The sequence below is a fragment of the Eufriesea mexicana genome, unplaced genomic scaffold, assembly GCF_001483705.2.
Source record: "Eufriesea mexicana isolate 0111107269 unplaced genomic scaffold, ASM148370v2 scaffold1357, whole genome shotgun sequence".
Lineage (NCBI taxonomy): Eukaryota > Metazoa > Arthropoda > Insecta > Hymenoptera > Apidae > Eufriesea > Eufriesea mexicana.
This window is the reverse complement of record NW_016909472.1, coordinates 532,226-549,917: the sequence shown is the minus strand read 5'-3', so window position 1 is coordinate 549,917 and position 17,692 is coordinate 532,226. Positions and strand designations below refer to the sequence as shown.

Here is a 17,692-nt window from a genome sequence, read left to right as displayed (position 1 = left end):
AATATTGAACGGTCGTTCGAATCTCCTTTTACTTGCCTGTTATTATTTACGTGCAAACATAACGAAGCTGTTAGGCTTTCGTGACCGCGTGCTACCTTTTATTTCAAATTTTCACTCTCGATGGATTCCAACGTTAAACTCGAGATAATCGGTCACGATCATCTACATTTGCCAAGTTTAACTCGCTACAACTTCTAGCTAATAAACTCGGTCCCTCCTCTTTCTGGCTCAACTTTATGTACCCTCTGTATCGCGCTGAAAGCCTATCTTGGTCTTTTTTCCTACAAATTTCTAAATTATCAACGAATTTCTTTCTCGTTCAATCATTTGAATATAAAGATAGATAAATTGTACTTTCGTTATTGCCGATGGTTAACAAATATAGACAGATTGTGATTTTTATTTAAAATGTAAGAGCACTGTTGTATACTTGTTCCGTTATTAATTATAAACATTTTTTTATATTGATGTGAATATTTGTCAGAAATACGATAACGTTTTACCGAAAGAGTAAAAAATTTACTCATATACACAATCATACATTTTTATATGTATTGTATATGTTTATTTATATTCTGTGTACATAATGTGACGCACGATTTTTCACCGATAAATTTACCTTCTGGACAATTATTGGTCGGTATTAAAAGTACGATGAGCGATGATAAAAAAATTTTCAAAAATATTCTATTTTCATAGCGAGATAAAGATCATCGTGTACTTTTTAAGACGGTTAAATATTTTTTGCGTCGTTATATTATAGGGAACATTAAAATAAGTTCAAAATGATTATGAAATTAAATTTTTAACACAACTTACAGAAGAATTTTTGTTGATACGATTTAAATAATGCAAACAGTGGTATTGAACATTTTGCAATACATTCCACTGCTGTATAAACATTTAACATTAGATTATTGAATAAAGCATCAAACTAAAGCTATAAAAAATCTTTATTTTATACGATTCAATTTCTTATTCAATGTATTATATTACGCAGTACTGTCAATTACTATAAATTTCCAGTTCTATTATTATAAATTTTGTATTTGTTATGATTGATATTAGTGTTGTTATTTTGTTGTTGATTGTTGTTATTTTCATAATTTTTTGCTGTTATTCTTTGCACTGTTATTACATTTATTGTGTTAATATGGATTGCATACCGTCATCGAATATCAAAGAAAATAAAAAAGTAAAAGTCTTCAAAGGAAAAGGATATTCAAACTCTGAACGTTAGTTCGAACTTTTCAAATCAAAAACATTTGTTCCGTGTTTGATAGTCAATATCAAAAGGATTGTATTCCATTTCCTATATTCCAAATACATTTCCTATACTTCGCGTTAAAGTTTTATGTATTATGACTTATACGTATTACCATTATCCATTTTCCTATCTGCTTGGGTAGTTACAGCTCTTGTTGCTCAGACCCTATTGGTGTCATGTTTGCCAAATATCGAAGAAGCCTATGGTGATAGTAACCCCGACTTAACTGTTGTTTAAATGCTTGGCGCATCTGGGAAACACTGTCTTGAGTTTTCGCGAACTTCGCCCGTTAAATAACCATTACAGACTCAACTTGTCCAAATGGTTCGTAAAATTTATACAAGGAGTTATACACAACACTCGCAATACAGTGGTGTGCGAAAGATTGTGGTTGCTATGTTAGAAGGAAATTCACCTATTCCAAAGGTACTGATTTTAACGACAGTTTGTGTTTATAATGGTTGCAATTGGTTATACATGAAAATGAATAAGAATTCTTCTTGAGAAAATGAAATCAGCTTTTAAAACTTCAGCTGTATTTTAAATTCTTAATTGACTATTTCTCGAAAATCTTTCTGAATAGAGTGACAAAGGATTAAAGCTTAAATATTTTTTAGAGTAATAGTTTTGCTGTATTTTGCATGATTACAAGGTTGTATGTAAAAACACGAAAACAGCATTGAAACATTGAGTGTTGCTTCCTCCTTTCTACCTAAATGCTCTTAAAAAAAAGAAAAGAAATCGTGCATATATAATTCTTTAACCTAATAGAATTGTTTAACCTAACCTAATACAATGTACGTTCAAAGTTCCAATAAAAATAAAGAAACCTTCTTGAAACTAAAAAAGTTGAAAGGAGAATTTTTCTTTTTTAATGAAACTTGAAGTTTTCTCTGAATTGCGACCATTAATTGCATAGTTATCAAGAACATCAGTCGTTCTTACATTTCGTTCATTTATGGGAAAAATTACCAAAAATGGCATAAAATTTATGTATGTGCATACTGATGAAAGTTGAAAATCGAAGTAATCGTTTGTAAACTTTCACATATTAATTATCTTTCCAGACACATATATTGAAATTAAAAGTGACATCTTTTAAATTAACGAATAATAATTTTTTCAATAATACTAATAATAGTAATTTCAATCTATGTGTCTCAGAAGATACAGAATATACAAAAATTCGTCGAGCATTACTTTATTTCTGACCTATGTCACTAAGTGTATATGCTTAGAAAAGTGAGAAATATGTAAAGGAGAGAAAGAACATTTAAATAGAATAGTACAATAATTATTCATTTTTTTAAATACTCTGAAAATTGTGAGAATGTTTATTTTAGGCTTTCTCGAATAGATTCTATTAAATGGCTTCCATAAACTTTCAGAATGGAAAAGGTAATAATATAGAACGAAAAGATCTACTATGAATAAATATATATTAGACTAATTATGTATAACAATTATAATATTATTTATTGCAAAGATATTATATAATCAAAAAGTTGAAGCAGCAATATCGACATTCAATATTATACGAAGAATAAAATATATTCCATGTATAAAACAAAGGAAACAGCAAGGTACTCTTCATTTACAATGAAGAATCATAATATTGAAGCTTGTATTGAATTACACAGATATTCGTGAGATGGATTGATCAGGAATATGGAATAATCTCCTCGCATGAAGAAAAAGGATCAATTGTCACAAACGGTACGTGTGTGTGCGTTATTAATACGATCTGCAGAAGATAGAATAAAACATCTCTCATTATTCATACCTTTGTTTTGTTATAGTATATGGTGCAATTTCCTACTGTAGATTTATTGAATTGATTGTTATAAAAAGCAGACAAGGTTTAAACACGTATCTAAATATACTTTAAAACAAGTTGAGGAAAACTAATTTTCAGTATACCAATGGGGAATCTCGCAATATTCCATACTCTTCAATATACTAAGAAACGAAAAATAATTATTGTATGGCTATACTATATAAATATATTCAATCAACTTCAATGTTAAAAATTAATGTTATAGTAAATAATGCTAAAACCAAGATTGATTTTAAAATAAATAAATAATGGAAGTATGACACTTTATATATTTACTTTTTCACGATTTTTTAACACATTCCATTTATATTTGCAGTTTTCTTAACATATTTTATTTCTTGTCTTTAAATACAGGAAAATGACAAACATTCCAGAATATAGTTATTAATTGTAGTTTTGTATTTTGAATTGCTTTTTCTATTGTTTACTTTAGTTTAACATAAACTTTTTTAAATTTCTTCCGAAATATTATATAATGTATATAAAACGAGTTTCGTAAACAAATTTACATTGATGAAAAATAGTACAAAAATAACTGATGTTATAAAAAACGAAGCAAAAAACACACTATATATTACTCAATAAAATTTTAAACATGTAAGCGTACATTTAATGAACGTCAAAGGGAAGTTATTCATATATACATGTAAGTACACATAAGAGAAGCTATTCGAAATAGATCTTATCATCTTTTAATTATAACTTCGCCTACTATAAACGTTTCGCAACCACTAATTATGAGTGTAATAAATATTTGATAAATGAAAAATTAAAAGCATTTTTCTTTCGCATTACTTATAATTATTTTTTACATATCTACCTACAATGTATTGGAGAAAAACAGGCGAGTCTATTCAAGTGCTCACTAGTGTACGAAGTCACATGTACTTAAACGAAACGCTCAATATGAGTCGAGGATCGATATTTATACAATTATATGTACGCGGTGCTATCATTATATTGTTAAACGCCTTACCCCTACTATACGAAGTAATAGCACTATTTATCAATTATTCCTACGTAATCCCTTATTTCATCATTTTCTTAACCTTAAAATTCAATTAATTCAATTCAATTAAAAGTTTAATTCTTTTAATATAAATTTTCAGAAATTGAAGAAAGAAGTAATGAAATTACTAATATACAAGGTTATATATATTATTTTCTGACACCAGCTAAATCTACAGTTTATTTATGAAATATTCTTTTACTGAGAAGGAATTGAAAAACAAAATACTTATTTAGAAATTTTTGAGTACAAATATGTACAAAACTTTAGTAATTTATCTTCAGAGGTATATTAGAAATGAATTATTTTATATTACTCTATAGTAAACGTATGTCTATATATTACATATTTTCTAAATAAACGTATACAATGATAATATTTATAACAAAGTATCAGATAAGGCTTAAAATATTTGGGTTAAATATTAGTGCATGTACCGATATCTTATCAAACTATGCAAATCTATATGACACCATTTATAAAAGGAAACATGTCTATACAATAACTAGTTCAACATGATAATAACTTGCATATTAAAGAATAGTCAAAATTAATTTTACACGAAATGTTAACTAATTAATTAATTTGACCTCTTCTTTTTTTAATTCAACAATTAGAGAGGGTTTATTGTTGATGACATTGCATGAAATACTATATTAATTTTTTGACTTTTAAACAAATATTTTGATTTGTAAAGATATTTAACTTACTTAAAATATATTTTTCTATTTTATATAGTAGGTCTTGACTTTCGTCATAAATATTTCATTTAATTCCTTTAATTCAATATTAGTTCCTTGATCAATATTAATTCGTCAATATCACTATTAATGTTAATATTAATTCTTCAAAAGATAAAGGTATTTATAAAAACACTTATGTATTATTACATGAAATATTATCTTCTCGTACTATTTTTGCTTTGAGCTTATGTACCTCAGAAAATGAAAAACTTAAATAAGTTTTTAAACGGCTACTTAGTTCCTTATCATTTACCAGTAAACGTATAATTTATAAATATCGTATCACTTGAATTGCAAACGAAACTGTAGTCAATAGAGCAAAAAGTATTCAGCTTACCTGCCGCGTAAGTAGGTTGATTAACGTTACTCATGAAATTAACTCATTAACTTCTAGTCACGAAGTGTCACATAAATTTCTACATGAACGTGTTTGCACGTTTTGATAAACTTTGATAAATTCTGATAAGTTTGCGACGTTGTACAATTTCGAAGATTAAAAACAAAAATTTTTTATATATTTTTTATTTACCTCTTCTTACTCTAGCAAGAGGAATGACAAGCACTGTAGTTTACATGTATATGCGGTAATTAAAGGGACGACAGTTATATTTTGTACAATTGAACATATGTCAAGACCTTTAAAATTTTATTAAAAATATACTAAATTCAACTTGAATATTAAAAATTCTACGATTGTCATGATGACATATTTCACTGGTCAAGAACATAAGAACGTAAATTACAATTAGCTATTAATATTGATATCGTAATATTAGTTCATTGCTAGCCAGCATTTTATATTTAAAGGAATGCTGGTAATACAAGAAATTCCTATTTTTGAAAACTTGCAGTCAAAGGGATTTTAAACCATATTTAGTTTACTTATATACAGTTCCTCACGAATTTATTCCAGCACTTAAATTTGTAACTTCTAACGAAGAAAATACTGAAATGGATACGATTTTCTAAAATAAAGGAGGAATTTATTTAAATTAAATAAAAACATAATAAATGTTTAAAATAGGTGGCACAAAGTACACGTTTTTATACGGTAATCGCAACAGGCACAATCGCCTGCAAAAGTATTCGTAAATAAAAAAAAGGTTTTCAGATTTTTCATAAATAGAAATGTTGGACTCAAACATCGAAAATAGCGCTGTAGTTAAATGTTTATATCACGTGGGTAAAATTAGAAAAAATTTTAAGCAGTATTGAAAAGTTCATCGAATATTTACGAAAGTAACATAAATATTCGAAAGTGCAAATTATTTCCATATACATCAATTGTTACCAATTTATTTCGATGTTCTACCCTTTGTCATTAATTATTCATTAATTGCTATAAACGCCATGTCTCCTATTTTCTTGAATACAAAAATTTTCTTTGATTTTCTTAAAAGTCGATATTCAGTGTTCTCATATTTGTGATCGAATTTATTTATAGTTTTATTCACGTTTTTCCAATACTGACGTGTTAGTCCAAATGCAATATTATTCTTGGGTATTTGAATCTAAATTGTTAATTATTTGTTAATAATTTGAAGCTCAAGTCGTTTGAAAAGTTTCTCGTGAGTGACTACGGAATTAATAGCACTGTATTATGTACCAAACTATGGTAGATCAACAGCAAGTCACAAATCTTCATTTTTGTGACATTAGTTATTGTACGTTATAACATTACTTCGTCCCGGGATCATCACATTGGATACGATTATTTGCTAAATACACGTTAACGTACTTGGAACGCATAGTTTGCAGGATATTCCACACGTTAACCCAAGAATGGAAGTTATGTCAAGGTGATTCGGACTGGAATATTACTGTAGTGAATCGCTTACATCCATAAGCAGAAGGATTTGCATCAACATAGCAACTGCCAAAAGTTCTCGTCTAATCATTTCATTCGCATAAATGGTGCATCCTTCGACCTGACCATCAGTGTTCCTAGATCTGAAGCACAGAATTAATAAGAAGCATCACCGAAGAATTTATGCTAGATCGCAATACGCTTTCTTCTTTCATCTGAAGAATTCCTCGTTCCTTATCTCTCATTCCCTTTTTCCTCATAAAAGAGAAGAGACACATCTCTTACGCGATAATTAATGCGTTCTCATAGCATAAAACCATATTTCCATTGAAATATCACGGTAAAATCTCTCTTATCTGAACCCCCGTTACCCGAATACGTAAGTACTTCGCTAACCGAACTTTCTGTTATCTGAATGTTCCATTATCCGGACCTCGTTTGCATGTATACATTTCAGTTTAAATTTGACATTGGACATACTCCAATGTGAAGTAATTGAGAACAATACCATTTATTAATGAAGAAAGGTGTCAATTAAGTCTAGATATCAAAAAGTGAAAATGTGCTAATGAAAAGTAATTAGTTGAAATGAGAAATTTATGTATTTCGTACTAAGTTCTACCATATTTTTAAATTTCTGACTTTAAAATTGTATGGTAGTGTATAATATTCAGAAATTTCTCCATCAATATTTATTTATTTTAATATATTTTGGGAAACAAATTGTGTAACAGTAGAAAATTTTATTTTTATAAAACAAGCTATTATAAAGGATATTTATGGAGAGTATGTATGAAATATTTCATACAGAAATTATATAGTAAATATTAAATTATTTTACGTAAATTAAGTTCAACAGGATTTTCTCTTTGTGAAATACGTAGCTGTATGTCACACGTCGTACTTTCTGGAATACTTTAAATAAGTTATTTTGAAACTGTTTCAAAGAATTTAACAGACACTTCAAATGTTTATTCATTTTTACGTTATAAATTATATACATAGGTATATTTATATACACAAATGTATAATTGTAATTGTGTGGTATAGCGTATGATATTAAAGAAATATTTATGTTAAATAAATATTTATAAGTATTTTTAAATGGTAAAAGATACACAAATGAACAGAGAATCAAACACTTCTTTTTTTTCGCAGATATAATGTGTTATTTATATCCATTCTATTTTCTCAGTTAACCCTTTGCACTCGAGAATTTTTTGGCTAAAGAAGAGTAGAAATTCAAAGATTCTCTATTAAAAAACTGATGATACAGCAGTAAATAAAGAATTGTATAATAATAGAATTGTAGAATTATTTGATTTCGATACCTCGCGCACTGTTACATTACATTCAATTTGATATATTAATTAATATCGATCTTCCAAATTTTATGAAATGGTGACTGAATATCACCTCTCGACTGCAAAAGGTTAATAATATAGTCATAGGCATTAATAATAATTAGCAGTATTGTCACTTTGATATTAGTAATATTTCTAATTTTTAGTATAAAAGTACACGTATCTTAGTAGCAATGTACAATGGTAAAGAGATGTTCCATTTCACTCTAATATTACAAATTACTCGTAAACTTTTTGCTATATGAAGAAATGTTTAACATAAAATTACATGGTTTGTAGAACGATATAAACTGATATAATTAGTTTTTCTTGTAGGTGAGCATAGAGAACATTTGAAGATTACCGATGTTTATTTCCATAGAAACGTATATTTGTTAATATTATTCGCAGCTCGTTGTTCTCTAATAATGAAAAACGTTTTAACCTTCGTATATCGAAAAATCATTAATTTAAAAGCTACTTTAATTTTAATGTTGCAAAGAGTCACTGGTATATTTATCTACTTGTAGAAACGAGATCTTCTTTTCTACAAAATAATAAAGTGTAATAAAAATCAAGTAAATTGTTTCATATGATATTTTATTAAAGAATTTGTGAAGTAAAACGACTAAAGTAATAAGTTTCCTTAAATATGAAAATTGAAATACAAATTTAATATTAAATGTAATTTAAATATTAATTCGATATTAATATTAATTGTGAATATTAATTGTATATTTATTACTAGTATCATATATTAAATATTAATTGTAAAATACTGTTTTGATTACTTCGAAAGACACACATGAAATATATGGCTGAATTGGTCTTATTATTCTGTGCATATTTTATTTTAAAAAAGGTATTTATCCTTGAAAAAGATGTTTAAGCAAAATAGAACGACAAACTGCATCGACTAATGCAGTATAGAATACGTAATATTATATATAAAATCGTCGCTAATCTTCATATGTTCTTTATGCGTCCACCCACGAAAAGTCTAATTACATCAGATTATGTCTCCCTAGAAAAAATTCAACCTTATCGTAACTACTGTTTCGTGCAGCCAGTAATTTACGTGTAATTTGTACTAATAAACTAAAATGAGACACTATTACACACATATACACTCGAGGACAAACATAAGTATTAAATTAGTATTAAAACGTTATCAATTGAATACTAATATTGCATACTTCAATTTAGTCTGTAAGATATCTATATAGCACATACTAACTGAAATTAATTTATTATTATTCTGTATGAATAAATCGTCCTCAATGAATGAGTTGTTTAATTATATAAGAACAAAAATGAACGTACCATGAAACACTAAATATACTCCATTGTAAGTAAATAATAATTATAAACCTCTAAACATCACGATATACTATTTATAAGGTTTTTCGCAAGATCTTTATTGATACTTTCAATTATTTTTAGCTCTAACTCGTAATAAGATTTGCTCTGCCATGTTATTAATTTAATGGATCCTTAGCATTTAATAAACTTCATAAATTCTTGATTTCAATTATAAATTTTATGCTAACCTTCCATGTATTTTAGTATTTAAGTCTTAAAAAATTCTTACTTTCGTTGATATGTGCCTTGGTACTTAGATTCATTGATGTTTCACATTCATTCACATTCATTTATGTTGCTTTTGAGAGATCTTTTTTAACGGATCAAAATTTGTATATATTTTAAAACGATTTCTAGCTTCTCAGTTAGAAGTTAAAAAGATAATTTCTATACATGCCTATCACAGCTATTAAGAACTTTTCGTGAGATATTTCTCATGAATTTAACAATAGGAACTTTCCTTAGTTTTAAGAGTTTCCCACCATTAGGAGGCCGAGCTACGAAATCATTGGACTATCTAATACCACACTAAAAAGAGTATAATTCTCTAAGATCATCTTAGAAGTTTTTAAGGAGAACAAATTTTTACCTAAGTTGTAACAATTTAAACTATACTGAAACAAAATTTGTACCGAACTAAAGAAAACACATTAAACAAGTAAACTAATCATTTTACTAATCTTGAAGCTTTGAATAACTCGCGGATTTAACTTCATTGCTACTGATCAGACAGAATATAACACGAACTGAACTATGAATAAGTTAAACTGTGTACATCATTTCTTTGTATCTCAAAGAACTCCTAGTACAGGATTGAAATTAACATATTATCTTTCAATAATCCATAATTTTAACAAATTTGCACGCCAGTAATTTTCATAATTCGTAAACCTGTTCGTCAGAATGTTAATTTGTTAGAAAATTCATTCTCTGTAACCGCAGCCATATTCCTCAACTGTCCAAATTCGATGCTGCTACTCAATGAATACCACGATGACATCTTTATTGCTGCTAAATATGATTCTCGAATGATCGCGGTTCATTCGCGATTCGGTATTCGACGAACCAATAAAGTATGGTTATAAAAATCATATTTTGCGTGAATATGATCAAAGCCGTATCTGCTGAATTATTGGAATTTTATTTTACGACATCAGATTTTGTTTTTAATAAGAGAAAAATGAATTAATGTTTATAATTCTATATTACTCCTTTTCAAAATGATGTTGATACACGCATCTCTCACGAGGAGAGTGCAAGTCCTTCGGGTCATAGATTTAGTTGAAACTTTGCAGGTTTGTAGATTTTGTCATGCAGTTCAAGAAAATGTATCATTATAAGGACAACTACTCGATAGTTTTAGAGATATTTATGATTAAAGTTTTATTATTCTTAACTAGAGATTTCTTCCGAATAGTTATCGATAGTTATCAAGTGGCATTATAGCCTAACGGCAACATCCGAAAATTGCCACCAATTGGGAATTTTCGGATATAGCCATTAGGCCACAACGACACTTGATAAATATTCGAAATAAATCTGTAATTAAAGCAATAATGAAACTCTAATCATAAATTTCTCGAAAACTATTGACTAGTTGCCCTTATAATGATATATAAGATTCTCTTAAACTGGATAACTAAATCTATAAACCTGTAAAGTTTCAACTAAATCTATGACCCGAAAGACTTGCACTCTCCTTGTCAGTCTAAGCTGTGCATTCCCGTAGATTTTTAAATTTTGATTCTGTCTTCCTTTAATCTTCATTACTTTTAACTTTTATCTCTGTATTATAAGATTTATTCAGGAATTAAGAAAATTCCTTTCTCATTCTCTTAAATTTCTTTTATGTAGGTTTTTAATACATTGCGTGCAATCTTGCAACGTGTCAACCGAATTTCGTATAATCTTCGTTCCACAGCTTTCGTCGACACGTTTAATTTTGGCATTTCCAATATTTCGTACGGTGTAGCTATTGGATTTCGATGATCTGATTAAAAATCGACGATATTTTGCAGCAGCACGTCATTTTAATTTAAAACGGCACGAATTTTCTGCTCTACTAATAGTATTTAAATACTTTTTAAAAGCATTTGAAAGATTATGCAGGAAATTAATCCGTTGCAATCATACGAAATAATTAAGTTTCAAATTTTTAATGAAGCGTCTGTTGTTTATGACATTCTGATATTATTTGGAAATTTATTCTATAGGTACAAAGGCTTTATTTGAATTGATAAATTTGTTTGAAATCACTGCTTGTAAGGGTACTTGAACGTTTTCCCACACAACTGTTTTGTTTCTGGTTTTGAATAACATTTCAACCGAATATTCATTTACTTCTGTCTCTCTGAAATTGGTCACCTTATTCATTAAATGAAATTTACCTGTAATAAAATACCAATATTAATTTCAGTTATCGGTTAAATAATCTATCCGGTATATATAGACGTATGTAATAAATTTGAATATTTATTTAAAATTTTGTATTATTTTAATCACACTAGCCATGCCCTGTAGTCGTTTTGACAAATGAAATACTCACGTTGAATTGAGATTCCGAAAATGGTAATGTAACTAAAATATTATGTAACTGTTGAAAAAGGATGGAAAGAATTACGAAAATGTCAGACGATAAATATAAAATTCGAAGAATACTAAATGCGAACGTACCTTTGTTAATTTATATTAATATCCAGTTGGAACATTTTCAGTATTAATTTAGTATTTATGTTCTTTTAGACTTATGCATCAAAATGCTTTCGTCTCGTCAATGCATATGTGTGCATATAATGTTTCAAAAGTTGAGATTCAAAAGTCAGATATTTTCTATAATTCCAAACCTACGTTCCTAGCACTTGTATTTTACTTCAGGTGAAGTATTTGGTGCGGTATTTCATTTGTTTAATACTTGACATACATGCATTCGAATGCTTTGTTTTCAAAAATTGTGATACAGCTGATAGATTTAAAGTTTTTAAGCGAACTCCCTATACATATGCTCTACAACGTAGAATCATTATTATTTCCATGTGTATGCATGATACCATAATCAATTACATTCAATTCATCTATTTATATCGTATTTTTGTATACTGACTATATTTTTATATGTAAATATGTAAGTATATAAATAGGCAATTTTAATCCGAAAATCGTGTACTGTTATTGGTATAATTAAATCGAACTACAAAGGTACTTCCCATTCGATACCCTATAAATTCGTCAGAAGCTAATCGAAAATTTCTAGCAAACGGCGTCGAACGGTTCTCGGAATCCTCTCGTTTCCGTAACACCGATCGTCTACAAAGTCATTCAGAAACAGCGATCCCTTAATTGTTTCGAACGTCGTATTTACACGTGTTCTCTTTGCGAAACTCGAAAGTAAACTCGACAATCACGCATGCCCCTCGAATCGAATTGCTGAGAAGGTTTAATTGCCTCAAACAGTCTGCAAACTTTCGCAACGTGTAAAGTGCCTACGGATTTAATTCTAGTTCCGGTTACGGACGCTAGAGGCTCTACTACCGACGCGTTTCGAGTCGCAACTCCTTCGACCTTCAGTCGTGCTCTTCGCTCACTGTGTCCACCTGTCATATCGATGCCACCAATCCTGGAAACTAGAAACGACGAAACAGATTTAATCACACCCTGGGGATCGTCATTATATACCGGTTTCGTGACTATCTCTACTAGTATAGCCACGATACATTAAGCAATAACCCGATACGAAACACGCATTACGCGCAATTAATGCTAGGCTCGTTCATTCTTCTGCCTTTTCTCTCTTTTCTTCCTAAATCTGATTCGCTTTTTGTTTGAACTCCGTGTTTTCCTGAATGCATATTAATTCGATTCTTCTTTTGATAAGAGTGTAAACTCTTTGCGGTCACAGTATTACGTACTGCGTATATACACTGTGTAATTGACGAAAGAATTAACAGCGGAGATAATTATCAGTAATTATTTTTCTTCCGTTAAAATTAATATGGAAAGTCAAAATTTAATTCTTAGCATGCGATTATCGATCAGCAGATAAATTAACTTTAGAAATATTAAATCTTCAGTTGCTCCGTGAAATCCTAACTGCATTTTGCATAGTTTTCCTTATATAATTGCAGTTTACACGAAAGTTTATAATCTTTGCTTACATTTACTATGTTCAGCAATTGAAATGCTCGAAACAATATGATCCATTTAATAAGAAGAAAGTGCCAATATTATATCTGTAAAATTAGGAAATAATTCAGCCACTTGTACGATATTTACAGAACATTCATTGGAGATATGGTTCGTGGTGGCGCTAGTGAGTTAAGTGGAAAATCATCTTAAGACTATCATAAGCAACTAAAAATGAATCACACCTGTATTGAAACTTCTTATTTTTGAAATTGTTAATATTTCCGATTAATATTAAAAGTTTCATTCGAATAATTTTATGATCCACCAATAATGCATGCTCGTAATAAATGTATTGTGATTACTATATTTATCGTTGTACTTTTTTCCATTTTTGACTGATATGATCTTGAAAATTCTTGCTATATACATCATTATTGCTTCAAATGTTTTAGTTATCATGCGTATGTCACTTGCCAGTAATATTTTCATATATGAATATACATTAAAATCATATGCTCATCTTTGTAAATTGTATCTATATACATATATATAAACGATATTAACCCTTTGCATTCTAGTGACGTTATTATAGAGGTGTTGACAATCTGCAATATGTTATATAGTGCTGCTTTCACAGATAAAAACAGAAAAGCTACTGAATAAACAAATTCACCAATACCATTAACTTTTCCTTCTTCAAAACGAAACTTTTGTCCTGTCGAAGCCTCTCGTTGCAAACATGTATTATAGTTTTACTCCATTAACGAACAAAGAAAATTTATGAAGTTCAAAATGTTAAAATAAAATATTGTTTCGTTTTATGTGCATTCGAGATGTCCTTTATTAAAAGTTATATGGTTAATATTCGAAGAGTAGTGTTTCAGAATTATTTAGGGCTTTTGGCATTTTAACAGATTATTTGCACTGTCCATTTTGGCATGGGTATAAAAATCTACGTTAATATCGCATAAGTCTCTAACATTTTCTTCTGAGACGATAATTTATTGAGATGTGTTCCTGTGAGTTAAAGTGCCTTGTGTCGGAGTTGGAATTATATTTGTTATTGACTGTGTTGGAGGGAATGTGTTTTGAGAATGTCTAGTTGAAGATGGAGGTGGGTGGTTTTTAAGTTTCTCCGAGCGTCTGTTGAACCAGCTATTGCTAAAGTGTAAACTATTTCGAGAGCGGCAAACGTGAGCAGTTAAGAGGGTCAAGGGATATTTTCCATGACTTCCTGGAATGCTCAACTATTTTGGTGAAAAGAAATTGGAATAGATAATTCAAAATACAGTGATTGAGGCAATAATAATCAGACACGCGTTTCTTCAGAAATTATTGCTTTCTTTTACTATTTGTGATAGTATTATTACATTGATCGATTTCAAATATAATAAAACACTTCTTACAGTTCATAGAAATATAAATTTTATTTATTAATTTTCTAAATCTTCTTGCACGAATATTAATGGGATTCAATGTATATTAGATATTTTTGAGAAACATTTCTAATTCTTATCCATATTTATGTAAATATTATTACTAATCTGTCAATCGATATATTATCATTTACTGTCTCGAGGTTGGTTTGAGAGTTTGAATATTTTATGAATTTTTCAAGTAAAATTTGATTACCGTATGTAAATATCCTGGTGTAGGGATGAAAAATTGCTGCAGTTAATTCTGAAACGTTTATGTAAAAATTTCAACTCGAAATAAAATATCACAGCACTATGTCGTCTGATCGTTCGTTGTGCAATTATTAAAAAGTAGCTATATATAGAAAATTTAAAATAACTGCAATTGTTCAGTCTAAAGAGGATACTTTGTGGTAAAACGTAAGTAGTAATATGTTAGAACACAAATCGTAATTTCCAGTCCAATTATAATTTTTTGGGTGTGTGTGAAATAAATAATATTCATGCAAATAAATAACAATAATCAGACAACTGTTGAAAGACTGAATATTGCGAAAAATTAATTTTCCTGCAATTTTTACACTCCTGTTTCTATCGCAGTCGGTAGGACTCGAACCTACGCTCCCAGAGGGAATCTGATTTCTAGTCAGACGCCTTAACCACTCGGCCACGACTGCTGCCGTTTCCTGACTAAAATATAGAAATTAATATTTTGAATATAACAATGCTTTGTAACAATACTTTATATAATAGAGCATGTAGTTTTTAATTCATTACTAGTAATTCGATATACTTAAAAATTAATATTTCAAATATTTTAAAAGCTTTCTATCTTTACTCATTGCTAGTGTTACTAAGATTAGAAATACAGAATATTCTGTGATCTACGGATAACAAATATTATAGTTTATCTCCATCTCGTTATTACAATTCATATCTCAAGCAACAGAATAAAGGATATTATTTTCACTTCAAATCTAAAAAAGAATAATAAGAAAAGGCCATTTTTACCATTGTATGGAAATAAAAAATTCCTTCAGAACCTATAAAAGCATCTCCAAGGAACAAAAGATTCCTTTATGACTTTGCCGAGAAACGATGGAAAAGTTGTCAAAAATGAGTCGAAATATGTGAAAATGAGACTGATCGAACGTACTCGAGCGTCATCGTCGTTTCGTCGTCATCCTCTTCGGTGTCAAGTCAGTAATCAGTTAGATGGACTGTTATATAGCAAATATTTAGAGACTATATCACGAATCTAAAAATAATGCATCAATTCTAAACGAACAGTTGTCAGAAGTCGATACGTACAATCAATTCGAAGCGCCTGATATTTTCTTCGTGAATCGTGGTTTTTGAGGCTCTCTGGAGAAAGTCTGTTGCGGCCCTAGGACCGCAATGTCCCAGGTCAAGTGGAGGACTGTTTTATGTCTTTATTGCCAGCGTCCCTTGACTTGTATACACTCGTCGTCACCTAAGCCACCTACTTGGGTAAATCGTAGTAAGGACCCAAATTGTTTAAACAACCACCACCACCGAAAGACGTTGAAGCTAGCACACGCCCCTAATATTATTCACGACCAATAAAATGACACACAGCCACCTCTTACATTTTCACCGACCAATAAGTAGAATAGACAAAACTTATAAAACCACCGACAGAGCAGTCACGAGGAGTTCCCCTAAAAATCCCAAGAAGACAGGATAATCATCACGACCAGACTATCATCCAGGACCCAGCATCAACTCAGCGCAGGACACAGCCACACCTCAGAACTTTGTAGTTCAACCATAACCAGGCCTAGCTCTATTAATTTAGAGTAGGCCGCATCCCAGCAACACTGCCGCATCTGCGCAAACGAGCCTTACAACCCTGCGAAACTCCCCGAGCGAGTTGCAGTGTTCGGGACGCAACAAAGTAATAAGAAGAGAATGTTACGGCCCTAGAACCGCAATCTCCCAGGTCAAGTGGAGGACTGCTTTATGTCCATATTGTCAGCGACCCTTGACTTGTACATAATCAGCGTCACCTAAACCACCACTTGAGTAAACCGTAACGAGGATTGATATATTACTCTTAGACGACAGGCATAAGAACCTAAAATGTTTAAACAACCACCACCACCGAAAGACGCTGAAGTTAGCATACACCCCCAAAATCATACCAACCAATCAGCAGACAGACGAACCTTATAAAACTACCGACAATGCATTCACAAGAAGATTCTTCTAAAAAAGCTCCATCACAGCATCATCATCGAGACCCACCAACTACTCAGCGCAGGAGGCTGTCTACTACTATAGAACTCTGTGCAGTTCAACAACTAGGTCTACCTCCATCAAGTTAGAGTAGGCCGCACCCCAGCAGCATTGCCGCAGCAGCGTAGCGGGCCTTACAACCCCATGAAACTCCACGAGCGAGTTGCAGTGTTCGGGATGCAACAGAGAATTTATTAGAAAAATGCCATCATTTGCAGATGAATTTCGGAAACCATTGAATAAGCCAATCATTTACGACTCGTTACAAATGTAGCGTCGCGATTGAACCTTTGATGGATTCGGAAGGGTTGTAAATACGTCTCGCGACCTCGTCGTGTTGCCCGCCAAATTAATAGTGGGCAACTGTTTAAATCTTCCCCTAACTGCCTGAGATTGATGATTTTGAGAAAATTGTCGCGTGACAGCCGTAGGGTACGCTTCGAAGGTTGGTCCGAACTGCCTTATCCGAAATTCGAGAACGTATCGACTCGATTGAATTTTACGATCGAACTGCTTGATCAAATTCGA

General features: G+C 30.4%; 1 protein-coding gene and 1 non-coding gene across 2 annotated transcripts in view; both read right to left on the bottom strand.

Moving 5' to 3' along the window:
* Positions 1-3,986, bottom strand: part of LOC108547994 (acid sphingomyelinase-like phosphodiesterase 3a) — a 103,845-nt gene extending 99,859 nt beyond the window's left edge. Inside the window, exon 1 of the mRNA XM_017900746.1 lies at positions 3,929-3,986. The gene's annotated coding sequence lies outside the window, so the exon portion shown is untranslated. The remainder of the gene's footprint in view (positions 1-3,928) is intronic.
* Positions 3,987-15,500: 11,514 nt separating this feature from the next.
* On the bottom strand, positions 15,501-15,582 carry TRNAS-AGA (transfer RNA serine (anticodon AGA)). The gene has a single exon. It is a non-coding gene; the product is annotated as a tRNA-Ser (tRNA).
* Between the last annotated feature and the right edge of the window lie 2,110 nt (positions 15,583-17,692).